We start from the raw sequence: 12,886 nt of genomic DNA on the forward strand, positions 1-12,886 counted from the left end.
GCTTCACCATGTAGTGATTATCTGACAGCTGTACACTGTGAATCTCTGGGAGTGAAGAATTGAAAAGTTGGGATTGGAGGAAGGAGGTGCCCATGAATGTGCAGAGAACAAGGAGCCCCCTGGGGTCCTCCCGCCATCTGCAGAAGGAAAATTTAAGAGCCTAGTGGCTCATCCCGGCCCCACCCTGTGGTCTCCATACTGTTCCAGCTCTGAGATCACAGGCCTAGCTAAGCCATTGGCTCACAGGCAGGGGACCAAACATCCAGGAGGAAAGCAAATCAGAGCAAGTTCATCCCTTGACAAAGTATTCCAAGCTTGCCCATCAATCCTTGAATTCTCTTCATTCTAGAAAAGATAGTTACACATAGGTGGGGGCACTGCACATGGACACAGGAGGGAGACGTAGCACAGATGGTGATGCTGATAGTGCAGCAACAGGAAGGGGAAACCCCTTTGCCCTCTCAGCTCAGGCTTCCACACCATGCAGTACGGCCAGAAGTGGAAAGGCGGGATGCACACAGGGATCGCACAGACCACACAGAGACAGTTCTCCACAGAGACCTCTCACTCAGACACCTTCCACAGAGGCCACGTGTCTCCCAGAGACTTTAAACCTCACACAGGGCCGTTACGGTGCATCACAGATCCTTAGACAGAAACCTCATTTCCCACAGAGATCTGTCAGCAAACCTCTCAAAGCCTTCACTTAGACCTCATCCAGAGAGCTCCCCCAGATACCTCACATGGCTTCACAGAAACCTCATCCAGGGGTGGAATATGTAGATGCACTATCGCACAGAAAGTCAGAACACAATGTGCACAGAGACTTGCGTCCATTATTTAGAATCCACTGCCAAGACCTGCTTCAGAAATGGGAACCTCCCCAGCAAACTGCAGATCCGTGAGATGCTCCGACGTCAGCACGGCACTCAGCACGGCTCTCTGCTTGGGAGAAATGGCTGGGAATTTTTGTTCTTCTGTAATGGCATTGCATCTGAACAAAGCTGCAGATTCCACGTGTAGAGTTGCAAAATGAATTGTTTCACAGGTCTTCATTCACTTGCAAAGCACAACTTTTTTTTTTTTTTTTAGAGGGCATCTCTCATATTTATTGATCAAATGGTTGTTAACAATAAAACTCTGTATAGGGGAGTCAATGCTCAATGCACAATCATTAATTCATCTCAAGCCTAATTGTCATCAGTCTCCAATCTTCTGAAGCATAATGAACAAGTTTTTAGATGGTGAACGAATTCTTACATAGTGAATAAATTCTTACATGGTGAACAGTACAAGGGCATTCATCACAGAAACTTTCGGTTTTGATAACGCATTATGAACTATAAACAATCAGGTCAAATATGAATATTCATTTGATTTTTATACTTGATTTATATGTTGATCCCACATTTCTCCCTTTATTATTATTATTATTATTATTATTATTATTATTTTTAATAAAATGCTGAAGTGGTAGGTAGACGCAAGATAAAGGTAGAAAACATAGTTTAGTGCTTTAAGAGGGCAAATGTAGATGATCAGGTGTGTGCCTATGGACTAAGTATTAATCCAAGCTAGACAAGGGCAGCAAAACATCCACGGATGCAGAAGATTTCTCTCAAAGCAGGGGGGGTGAGGTTCTGAGCCTCACCTCTGTTGATCCCCAATTTCTCACCTGATGGCCCCCCTGCGACTGTGCCTGTCTTAGGTTGTTCCTCCCTTGAGGAATCTTACCCGTCTCTGGCTAACTGCCATCTTCCGGGGCCATACAGGGAAATGTAAAGTTGGTAAGTGAGAGAGAAGCCATATTGTTTGAAAAGTTTAGCTTTTTCCTTCTTTGCAGATTTATGCCCTGTGGCTTCTATGCCCAGTACTTGTCTCGAGGTATCTTTACCACCTGGAGGAATTATGATACTCGGTAAATTCGGTATGAGGCACGATTTTTATTTAAGGGTTGTAATTAGGAAGGAAGAAGAAAAGCTATAGAGGTAGCATATGGAAGAAAACATGGGAGGATTGATTATTTCTTTGACATATCTTCTTGTAGAGTACCTTAAGTATGTATAGGTTTTAAACTACTAATTTGCACACACATATTAACATAATAGGAATATGGTGACATAAACAAAGCAAATCTATAATTACCATCCATCTCCAGTGAAGCCAAGAAAACCATTTAGGCACCCTAGGCATTTGTGAAAATTTGTCTATGGAATGATGGATATTGTCCAACTGTACTTGAACAGTCTGAGAGAAATCAGACAAATTAAAGCAGCCCATTTCTGGGATCTGTTCACATCCCATATTTTCTTTTAACCGTAGATAGTCTATAGTCATAAGATTTTGGAGCGCTACAACTTGCACCCCTCCCAACTCCTGGTTGAGTTCCAACAGTACAGATCTGGTCAAATTCATTGTCTCACTGTATGCACATGCCAGCCTAGACATCTCCCTCCTCATTCCAATGGCAAGTCCAGGAAAAGGTGGGGTGGATGCAGCCACAACCGCAGCATCGCCCAGATCCCTGTGGAGGCTGTTTGTTGATCATCCCCCGGCACAAGTCCTCCAGAGAGTGCTGATGCCACAAGCTCCTCCTCATATCGTATCTTAGTTCATTTTCTGGGTATCCAAGCTAGGCCTTGATCTTCTGCATAGAAACAAACAGAACCTTTGCCCACACTTTGACATGCCCTCTACACCACTGTGCAGAACTCATTGGAGGTCAGCACAAAGGAACTTTTTTTTTTTTTATTAAGAGAAAGGAATATTATCAGAAAAGAGTACCTCCATAGCTGATCATCTGACACCCTTTAAGTGATCAACATGAAGGATATTTAAAGCATGCGTTGATCTTTGATTTACCAATAGTTTTATCCTATCAACGAGTAATCCCCCTTTTCTTTCTTTCTTTCTTTTTTTTTTTAATTTTTAATCTATACTTACATGAAGAATACTATGTTTACTATGCTCTCCCCTATATCAGGTCCCCCCTAACAACCACATTACGGTTACTGTCCATCAGCTTAGCAAAATGTTGTAGAGTCACTACTTGTCCTCTTTATGTTGTACAGCCCACCCTCCCCTTTCTCCCTCCCCCCCATGCATGCTAATCTTAATACCCCCTTCTTCTTCCCCGCCCCTTATCCCTCCCTGCCCACCCATCCTCCCCAGTTCCTTTCCCTTTGGTACCTGTTAGTCCATTTTTGGGTTCTGTAATTCCGCTGCTGTTTTGTTCCTTCAGTTTTTCCTTTGTTCCTATACTCCTCAGATGAGTGAAATCATTTGGTATTTCTCTTTCTCTGCTTGGCTTATTTCACTGAGCATAATACTCTCCAGCTCCATCAATGTTGCTGCAAATGGTTGGATTTTTCCACTTCTTATGGCTGAGTAGTATTCCATTGTGTATATGTTCCACATCTTCTTTATCCATTCATCTACCGATGGACATTTGGGTTGCTTCCAATTCTTGGCTATTGTAAATAGTGCTGCGATAAACATAGGGGTGCATCTGTCTTTCTCAAACTTGATTGCTGCGTTCTTAGGGTAAATTCCTAGTAGTGGAATTCCTGGGTCAAATGGTAGGTCTGTTTTGAGCATTTTGATGAACCTCCATACCGCTTTCCACAATGGTTGAACTAATTTACATTCCCACCAGCAGTGTAGGAGGGTTCCCCTTTCTCCACAGCCTCACCAACATTTGTTGTTGTTTGCTTTTGGATGGCAGCTATCCTTACTGGTGTGAGGTGATGCCTCATTGTAGTTTTAATTTGCATTTCTCTGATAATTAGCGATGTGGAGCATCTTTTCATGTGTCTCTTGGCCATCTGTATTTCTTTTTTAGAGAACTGTCTGTTCAGTTCCTCTGCCCATTTTTTAATTGGGTTATTTGTTTTTTGTTTGTTGAGGCGTGTGAGCTCTTTATATATTCTGGACGTCAAGCCTTTATCGGATCTGTCATTTTCAAATATATTCTCCCGTACTGTAGGGTTCCTTTTTGTTCTATTGATGCTGTCTTTTGCTGTGCAGAAGCTTTTCAGCTTTATGTAGTCCCACTTGCTCATTTTTGCTGTTATTTTACTTGCCCAGGGAGATATGTTCAAGAAGAGGTCACTCATGTTTATGTCTAAGAGGATTTTGCCTATGTATTTTTCCAAGAATTTAGTGGTTTCATGACTTACATTCAGGTCTTTGATCCATTTTGAGTTTACCTTTGTATATGGGGTTAGACAATGGTCCACTTTCATTCTCCTACATGTAGCTGTCCAGTTTTGCCAGCACTATCTGTTGAAGAGACTGTCCTTTTGCCATTGTATGTCCATGGCTCCTTTATCAAATATTAATTGACCATATATGTTTGGGTTAATTTCTGGAGTCTCTAATATGTTCCACTGGTCTGTGGCTCTGTTCTTGTGTCAGTACCAAATTGTCTTGATTACTATGGCTTTGTAGTAGAGCTTGAAGTTGGCGAGTGAGATCCCCCCTACTTTATTCTTCTTTTTCTGGATTGCTTTGGCTATTCTTGGTCTTTGGTGATTCCATATGAATTTTTGAATTATTTGTTCCAATTCATTGAAGAATGTTGCTGGTAATTTGAGAGGGATGGCATCAAATCTGTATATTGCTTTGGGCAGGATGGTCATTTTGATGATATTAATTCTTCCTAGCCATGAGCATGGGATGAGTTTCCATTTATTAGTGTCCCCTTTAATTTGTCTTAAGAGTGACTTGTAGTTTACAGAGTATAAGTCTTTCACTTCTTTGGTTAGGTTTATTCCTAGGTATTTTATTCTTTTTGATGTAATGGTGAATGGAATTGTTTTCCTGATTTCTCTTTCTATTGATTCATTGTTAGTGTATAGGAAAGCTACAGATTTCTGTGTGTTAATTTTGTATCCTGCAACTTTAATGTGTTCCGATATCAGTTTTAGTAGTTTTGGAGTGGAGTCTTTAGGGTTTTTTATGTACAGTAGCATATCATCTGCAAATAGTGACAGTTTAACTTCTTCTTTACCAATCTGGATTCCTTGTATTTCTTTGTTTTGTCTGATTGCCGTGGCTAGGATCTCCAGTACTATGTTAAATAACAGTGGGGAGAGTGGGCATCCCTGTCTGGTTCCCGATCTCAGAGAAAATGCTTTCAGCTTCTCGCTGTTCAGTATAATGCTGGCTGTGGGTTTATCATATATGGCCTTTATTATGTTGAGGAACTTGCCCTCTATTCCCATTTTGCTGAGAGTTTTTATCATGAATGGATGTTGAATTTTGTCAAATGCTTTTTCAGCATCTATGGAGATGATCATGTGGTTTTTGTCTTTCTTTTTGTTGATGTGGTGGATGATGTTGATGGATTTTCGAATGTTGTACCATCCTTGCATCCCTGGGATGAACCCCACTTGGTCATGGTGTATGATCCTTTTGATATACTGTTGAATTCTGTTTGCTAATATTTTATTGAGCATTTTTGCATCTACATTCATCAGGGATATTGGTCTGTAATTTTCTTTTTTGGTGGAGTCTTTGCCTGGTTTTGGTATTAGGGTGATGTTGGCTTCATAGAATGAGTTTGGGAGTATTCCCTCTTCTTCTATTTTTTGGAACACTTTAAGGAGAATGGGTATTATGTCTTCTCTGTGTGTCTGATAAAATTCCGAGGTAAATCCGTCCGGCCCCGGGGTTTTGTTCTTGGGTAGTTTTTTGATTACCGTTTCAATTTCTTTGCTCGTAATTGGTTTGTTTAACTTTTGTGTTTCTTCCTTGGTCAGTCTTGGGAGGTTGTATTTTTCTAGGAAGTTGTCCATTTCTTCTAGGTTTTCCAGCTTGTTGGCATTTAGGTTTTCATAGTAGTCTTTAATAATTCTTTGTATTTCTGTGGAGTCTGTCGTGATTTTTCCATTCTCATTTCTGATTATGTTGATTTGTGTTGATTCTCTTTTTCTCTTAATAAGTTTGGCTAGAGGCTTATCCATTTTGTTTATTTTCTCAAAGAACCAGCTCTTGGTTTCGTTGATTTTTGCTATTGTTTTATTCTTCTCAATTTTGTTTATTTCTTCTCTGATCTTTATTATGTCCCTCCTTTTGCTGACTTTACGCCTCATTTGTTCTTCTTTTTCCAGTTTTGATAATTATGATGTTAGACTATTCATTTGGGATTGTTCTTCCTTCTTCAAGTGTGCCTGGATTGCTATATACTTTCCTCTTAAGACTGCTTTCGCTGCGTCCCACAGAAGTTGGGGCTTAGTGTTGTTGTCATTTGTTTCTATATATTCCTTGATCTCTATTTTGATTTGTTCATTGATCCATTGATTATTTAGTAGCATTTTGTGAAGCTTCCATGTGTTTGTGAGCCTTTTTGTTTTCTTTGTAGAATTTATTTCTACCTTTATACCTTTGTGGTCTGAAATATTGGTTGGTAGAATTTCAATATTTTGGAATTTCTTGAGGCTCTTTTTGTGAGCTAGTATGTGGTCTATTCTGGAGAATGTTCCATGTGCACTTGAGAAGAATGTATATCCTGTTGCTTTTGGATGTAGAGTTCTATAGATGTCTATTAGGTCCATCTGTTGTAGTGTGTTGTTCAGTGCCTGTGTCCGTACTTATTTTCTGCCTGGTGGATCAATCCTTTGGGGTGAGTGGTGTGTTGAAGTCTCCTAAAATGAATGTATTGCAGTCTATTTCCCTCTTTAGTTCTGTTAGTATTTGCTTAACATATGCTGGTGCTCCTGTATTGAGTACATATATATTTAGAATGGTTATATCCTCTTGTTGGACTGAGTCCTTTATCATTATGTAGTATCCTTCTTTATCTCTTGTTACATTCTTTGTTTTGAATTCTATTTTGTCTGATATTAGTACTGCAACCCCTGCTTTCTTCTCACTGTTGTTTGCCTGAAATATGTTTTTCCATCCCTTGGCTTTTAGTCTATGCTTGTCTTTGGGTTTAAGGTGAGTTTCTTGTAAGCAGCATATAGATGGGTCTTGCTTTTTTATCCATTCTGTTACTCTGTGTCTTTTGATTGGTGCGTTAAGTCCATTTACATTTAGGGTGACTATTGAGAGATATGTACTTATTGCCATTGTAGGCTTTAGATTCGTGGTTATCAAAGGTTCAAGGTTAGCTTCTTTAGTATCTTACTGCCTAACTTAGCTCGCTTATTGAGCTGTTATATACACCGTCTGGAGAGTCTTTTCTTCTCTCCCTTCTTATTCCTCCTCCTCCATTCTTCATATGTTGTGTGTTTTGTTCTGTGCTCTTTTTAGGAGTACTCCCATCTAGAGCAGTCCCTATAGGATGCCCTGTAGAGGTGGTTTGTGGGAAGCAAATTCCCTCAGCTTTTGCTTGTCTGGGAATTGTTTAATCCCGCCATCATATTTAAATGATAGTCGTGCTGGATACAGTATCCTTGGTTCAAGGCCCTTCTGTTTCATTGCATTAAGTATATCATGCCATTCTCTTCTGGCCTGTAGGGTTTCTGTCGAGAAGTCTGATGTTAGCCTGATGGGTTTTCCTTTATAGGTGACCTTTTTCTCTCTAGCTGCCTTTAAAACTCTTTCCTTGTCCTTGATCCTTGCCATTTTAATTACTATGTGTCTTGGTGTTGTCCTCCTTGGATCCTTTCTGTTGGGGTTCTGTGTAATTCCATTGTCTGTTCGATTATTTCCTCCCCCAGTTTGGGGACGTTTTCAGCAATTATTTCTTCAAAGAGAGTTTCTATCCCTTTTCCTCTTTCTTCTTCTTCTGGTACCCCTATAATACGAATATTATTCCTTTTAGCTTGGTCACATAGTTCTCTTAGTGTTGTTTCATTCCTGGAGATCCTTTTATCTCTCTCTATGTCAGCTTCTATACGTTCCTATTCTCTGGTTTCTATTCCTTCAATGGCCTCTTGCATCTTATCCATTCTGCTTATAAATCCTTCCAGGGATTGTTTCACTTCTGTGATCTCCTTCCTGATATCTGTGATCTCTCTCCGGACTTCATCCCACTGCTCTTGCGTTTTTCTCTGCATCTCATCTCAGTGCTCTTGCATTTCTCTCTGCATCTCTGTCAGCATGTTCATAATTTTTATTTTGAATTCTTTTTCAGGAGGACTGGTTAGGTCTGTCTCCTTCTCAGGTGTTGTCTCTGTGATCTTTGTCTGCCTGTAGTTTTGCCTTTTCATGGTGATAAAGATAGTGTGCAGAGCTGGTACAAGTGACCGCTGGAAGAGCTTCCCTTCTTGTTGGTTTGTGTCCTTCCTCTCCTGGAGAATAGTGACCTCTAGTGGCTTATGCTGTGCAGCTGTGTGCAGACAGGGCTTCTGCTTCCTGCCCGATTGCTATAGGGTTTATCTCTGCTGTTGCTGTGGGCGGGGCCTGGCTGGGGCTGTTCCTCCAAAATGGTGGAGTCCCGTTTGAGGGTGAGTGGCCGGGAGGCTATTTATCTTTGTAAGGGGCCTCTGTGCTCCCTGCTGCCCAGGGGGTTAGAGTGCCCAGAGATCCCCAGATTCCCTGCCTCTGGTCTAAGTGACCTGTCCTGCCCCTTTAAGACTTCCAAAAAGCACTCTCCAAACCAAAACAACAATAGCAACAATGAGAGAGGGAACAGAAAAAAAAAAAAGGAAAAGAAACTCGATTTTTTTTGTCCTCAGGCTCCGGTCCCACGCACCCGCTCCCTGGTCCTGCTGCCCTGTCTCCCTAGCACCAGGGTCCCTGTCCCTTCAAGGCTTCCAAAAAGCACCTGTCCACCGGTCCCGCAGGGAAAAACCCTCGATATTCTTTGTCCTCAGTTGCCGGTCCCAGGCACCCGCTCACCGGTCCTGCTGCTCTGCCTCCCTAGCACCAGGGTCCCTGTCCCTTTAAGGCTTCCAAAAAGCACTCACCAAAAAGAGAGAAAAAACAAAGGGGGGGGAAAACGCACGATTTCCTCCGTCTTCAGGTTCCGGTCTCAGGCACCCACCCACCGTTCCTGCAGATAAAAATGCAGGATATTCTTTGTCCTCAGGCACTAGTCCCAGGCACCGGCTCACCAGACCCGCCGCCCTGCCTCCCTAGCACCGGGGTCCCTGTCCCTTTAAGACTTCCAAAAAGCACTCGCTGAAAAGAGGAAAAGAAAGGGGGAAAATGCGCGATTTCCTCCTTCCTCAAGTGTCGGTCTCAGGCACCCGCCCACCGGTCCCGCAGGGAAAAATGGGGGATATTCTTTGTCCTCAGGTGCCTGTCCCAGGCACCCGCTCACCAGTCCCGCCACACTGCCTCCCTAGCACCGGGGTCCCTGTCCCTTTAAGGCTTCCAAAAAGCACTCGCCAAAAAGAGAAAGAAAAAAAAAAGGGGGGAAAAATGCGCGATTTCCTCCGTCCTCAGGCGCCGGTCTCAGGCACCCGCCCACCGGTCACGCAGGGAAAAATGCAGGATATTCTTCGTCCTCAGGCATCAGTCCCAGGCACCCGCTCACTGGTCCTGCCACCCTGCCTCCCTAGCAACGGGGTCCCTGTCCCTTTAAGGCTTCCAAAAAGCATTCGCCAAAAAAATATAAAATCCGCTCTGGTTTCTTTCAGTCCGCCGGGAGCCAGGGGGAGGGGCGCTCAAGTCCTGCTGGGCCGGGGCGTGTATCTTATCCCCTTCGCAAGGCGCTGGGTTCTTGCAGGTGTGGATGTGGTCTGGATGTTGTCCTGTGTCCTGTGGTCTCTATTTTAGGAAGATTTTTCTTTGTTATATTTTCATAGCTCTATGTGTTTTTGGGAGGAGATTTCCACTGCTCTACTCACGCCGCCATCCTGGCTCTGCCTCTTGTTAAAAAATTTTGAAACTTTTTTTCTCTTTGAGTTTCCTCTCTTAGCCCTGGAGATGTTATTGTGGATGATACTGATCTTGCCTTTGAGCAATGTACATTGGGAGGAGACCGAGGAATTAGCAACACAATACAGGAGAAAAACTTGGGAAGGAGGGTGCTTGCCCTTTGGGAAAGATCATTGACCTTCATTCCTTTTCACTTGACGCATTGGGAAAAGCTAAAGGGATCCTGAAAATAGAAGTAACATTTTGCCATTAGACCAGTCATTTAATTTGACATGCAGTTAATTGAGCACCTATGATCTGTTAGGCCGAAGTGCGAAATGTGTTAGGTCATGATTGCTGTCCTTAAGCATCTGTGAGTATAGTGAAGCATATAATGGTCACCAAAAGGCTATGCTAACTTTAAAGATTCGTTGAGAGCACGTGATCATTTATATTTGGGGAGACTGGAACAGGAAAGGAGATGCTGAGGGTCAGGTTAGGGTTTTGCCAGATGAAATGGGTTCCAAGGCACTGCTTACTTAGGCACTGGAATTTGACATCAGTGAGGGTTTTTAAACTAGTTTTGCCTCACTTTCTCATGTGTGAAATAGGAAAAATATCACCAACTTTGTATGGTTGCTGTGACGATTAGATGAGAACATAAATATAAATTGCTCTCTAGGTTTAGATCATAGTGGGTACTCCAGAGTATGTCACTTCATTATTTATTTATTTCAGACAGAGACCAGAGCATGGTCAAAGGCATGGCATGTGAATATGTGTGACATTTCTGGAAAATAACCTAAGGGGAGTGTAGCTGTAGTGCGGCATGACAAGCAGAATAGTGAGAAATGCAAGCAGAAAGCAGGTGGGCACTGGGGTGATTAGAGACGTGAATGCCATCATCTTTTGGCTAAGCTTGGTCTTGCTGGGATTTCAATTATATTAGGTGTATCAACAGTACATTAGATACAAAGGGAACGCAAGTACAGTTGGTAATGTGCACATACTCAGTTTTGTTGTCGTTATGATCTAAGTACAGATTGAAAGAAAATTTTCATAAAGTATCTGGAAAGTCCTTAAGTTAGGATCCAAATGGAAAGAGAAGAAATCAGAGCATACAAAACAGTTTAATTAAATTCAGATGTTTTCAGTTACCTGAAATGTAAAAATCATCTGTTAGGATATCCTCATTTCATAAGGAAATTGACCCAGCTTCCTCTGAGGATCATCAAGAATGACAGCTGAGGCTTGGCTAACATTATGAACGTGCTTTGCTTTGTTACCTAACCAGCAGTAAGCAGTGCAAAGGAAAACATGAGGTGTCAAGGATACCGCAGATGGAGGCGTCTCCCTGAGCCTTTGCTTCTCACACAGGCGGGTCCAAACTTCAGTGCTCTCAGCAGCCTGCCGAGAAGATGAGAACTGTCCCGGGTCAGAGGAGCCCCAAACTGCCCTCTGCTCCCTAGGCCTCTTTAGGCTGGTGGATGTAGGTGAGTGCAGAACCACATCAGCCCTCATCCGTTGCCTGGGTTCCATATTTGTAATTTGTTGTGGAGGCAACAAAGTGATTTAGTTATATAATCACTAAAGTTTATTTAGTGGTTATTCTTGCAGTGTTACCCAGCCTAGTTGGAGTTTCATGGCCGCAGTCCTGGGCATGGTTTAAAGGTTTTTCCTGGTGTCTTACAGTGAATGAGTGGCCTCCTTTATAGGTCAACTGCTCTCTAATCACGATCCTTCCTGCTTTAATCTTCACGCAGTGCTGGGGTTACCTTTTTTCAAGGCCTAGACTTCCATGCTCTGTGGAAAACCTCTAGTGGCTCCCTGTTTCTGTAAGCCTCCCGTACAGCTGGCAGGCCTTCAGTCTGCCCGTCTTCCTGCAGTCGCACCTCTCCCTTCCCTACCAACCTTCTCCCAAGTCTGGGAAGATTCTACTCGTAATTGTGACCCACTGCAAAGATCATCTTTGTGAACCAGGTCAGAAGACCAGGCAGAAATAGAACACACAAGCAAATGCATAGTAGGGCAGATCTTCCTTGATACCTGCTGCTTCTCAGCATTCACATCTAGATTAGTAAGTCTTCCTGAGTGTCTCTGAAATTGTTTTACTCTCCTTCATTTTCTTTACCAGCACCACTCTTGTCCAAGCCAGCATCATGTCTAAAGTGGACTGCTGTAGAGGCCTGCTAGCTGGACTTAGTACATATCCTCGCTTTTCTTTTCAGACAGGTTGATTTCTTTCATGTTTTTTCCCTCATGTTTTAAAAATAAATTTTCGTATATTTTATGGCAGTGAATTATATATTGATGAAGATATGTTTATTGAGATAGATATATTTATTTTTAAATAGTTACTGAGGTATCATCCACATACCCTAAAATTCAAAATGTACAGTTTTTAGCATATTTGCAAAGTTGTGCAACCATCACCACAATCCAATTTTAGAGCATTTTTATCAATCCAAAAAAGAAACCCTGTCCTCTTTAGCACTGACTTTCCATTCTCACACTTTCCCTTCGTTCAAAATAAGACCTATTTTTCTACTTAATAGATTTGTATACTGTGGACATTTCATATAAAGAAATCATATAGTGGCATTTGTGACTTCCTTCACTTAGCATGATGTTTTCAAGATTAATCTATGTTGTAGCATGTATCAGTACTTCATTTCTTGTTATGGCTGAATCATTCATTCCATTGTATGGATATTCCACATTGTGTTTATCTGTTCATTGTTGTTTCCACAACATTTGGGTTGTTTCCACTTTTTGGATACTGTAACAGTGCTGCTTAGAACATTCCTGTGTAAATTTTTGTGGACATCTCTTTGCATTTCCACTTAGTAGTGGGATTGCTGGATGATATGGTAATTCTGTGATTTAACATTTTGAGCAACTACCAAACTTTTCCAAAGTGGCTTTCGCATTTTACATTCCCATCAGCAAGGTGTTGAGGACTTCAGTGACTTAACATCCTGACCTGTATTTGGGATGGTGTTTCTGATTATAGTCATCCTGGTGCATGTGAAATGGTAACTCACTGTGGCTTTGATTTGGATTTCCGGAATGGTTAATAATGTCGAATATCTTTTCATGTACTTATTGGTCATGTGTGTATCTTTTCTAGAGA

At 42.0% G+C, this 12,886-nt stretch overlaps 1 protein-coding gene across 2 annotated transcripts in view; it reads left to right on the top strand.

The window, feature by feature from the left end:
* Nucleotides 1-12,886, top strand: part of LOC108400750 (dedicator of cytokinesis protein 1-like) — a 436,037-nt gene that overhangs the window by 396,964 nt on the left and 26,187 nt on the right. The window contains exon 2 of one of the 2 annotated variants that reach the window (XR_012132460.1): nt 11,131-11,246. The exons of the other annotated variant lie outside the window; for it this stretch is intronic. The gene's annotated coding sequence lies outside the window, so the exon portion shown is untranslated. The remainder of the gene's footprint in view (nt 1-11,130; nt 11,247-12,886) is intronic. 2 annotated transcript variants of the gene reach the window in all.

This window comes from Manis javanica, chromosome 6 (genome assembly GCF_040802235.1).
Source record: "Manis javanica isolate MJ-LG chromosome 6, MJ_LKY, whole genome shotgun sequence".
NCBI lineage: Eukaryota > Metazoa > Chordata > Mammalia > Pholidota > Manidae > Manis > Manis javanica.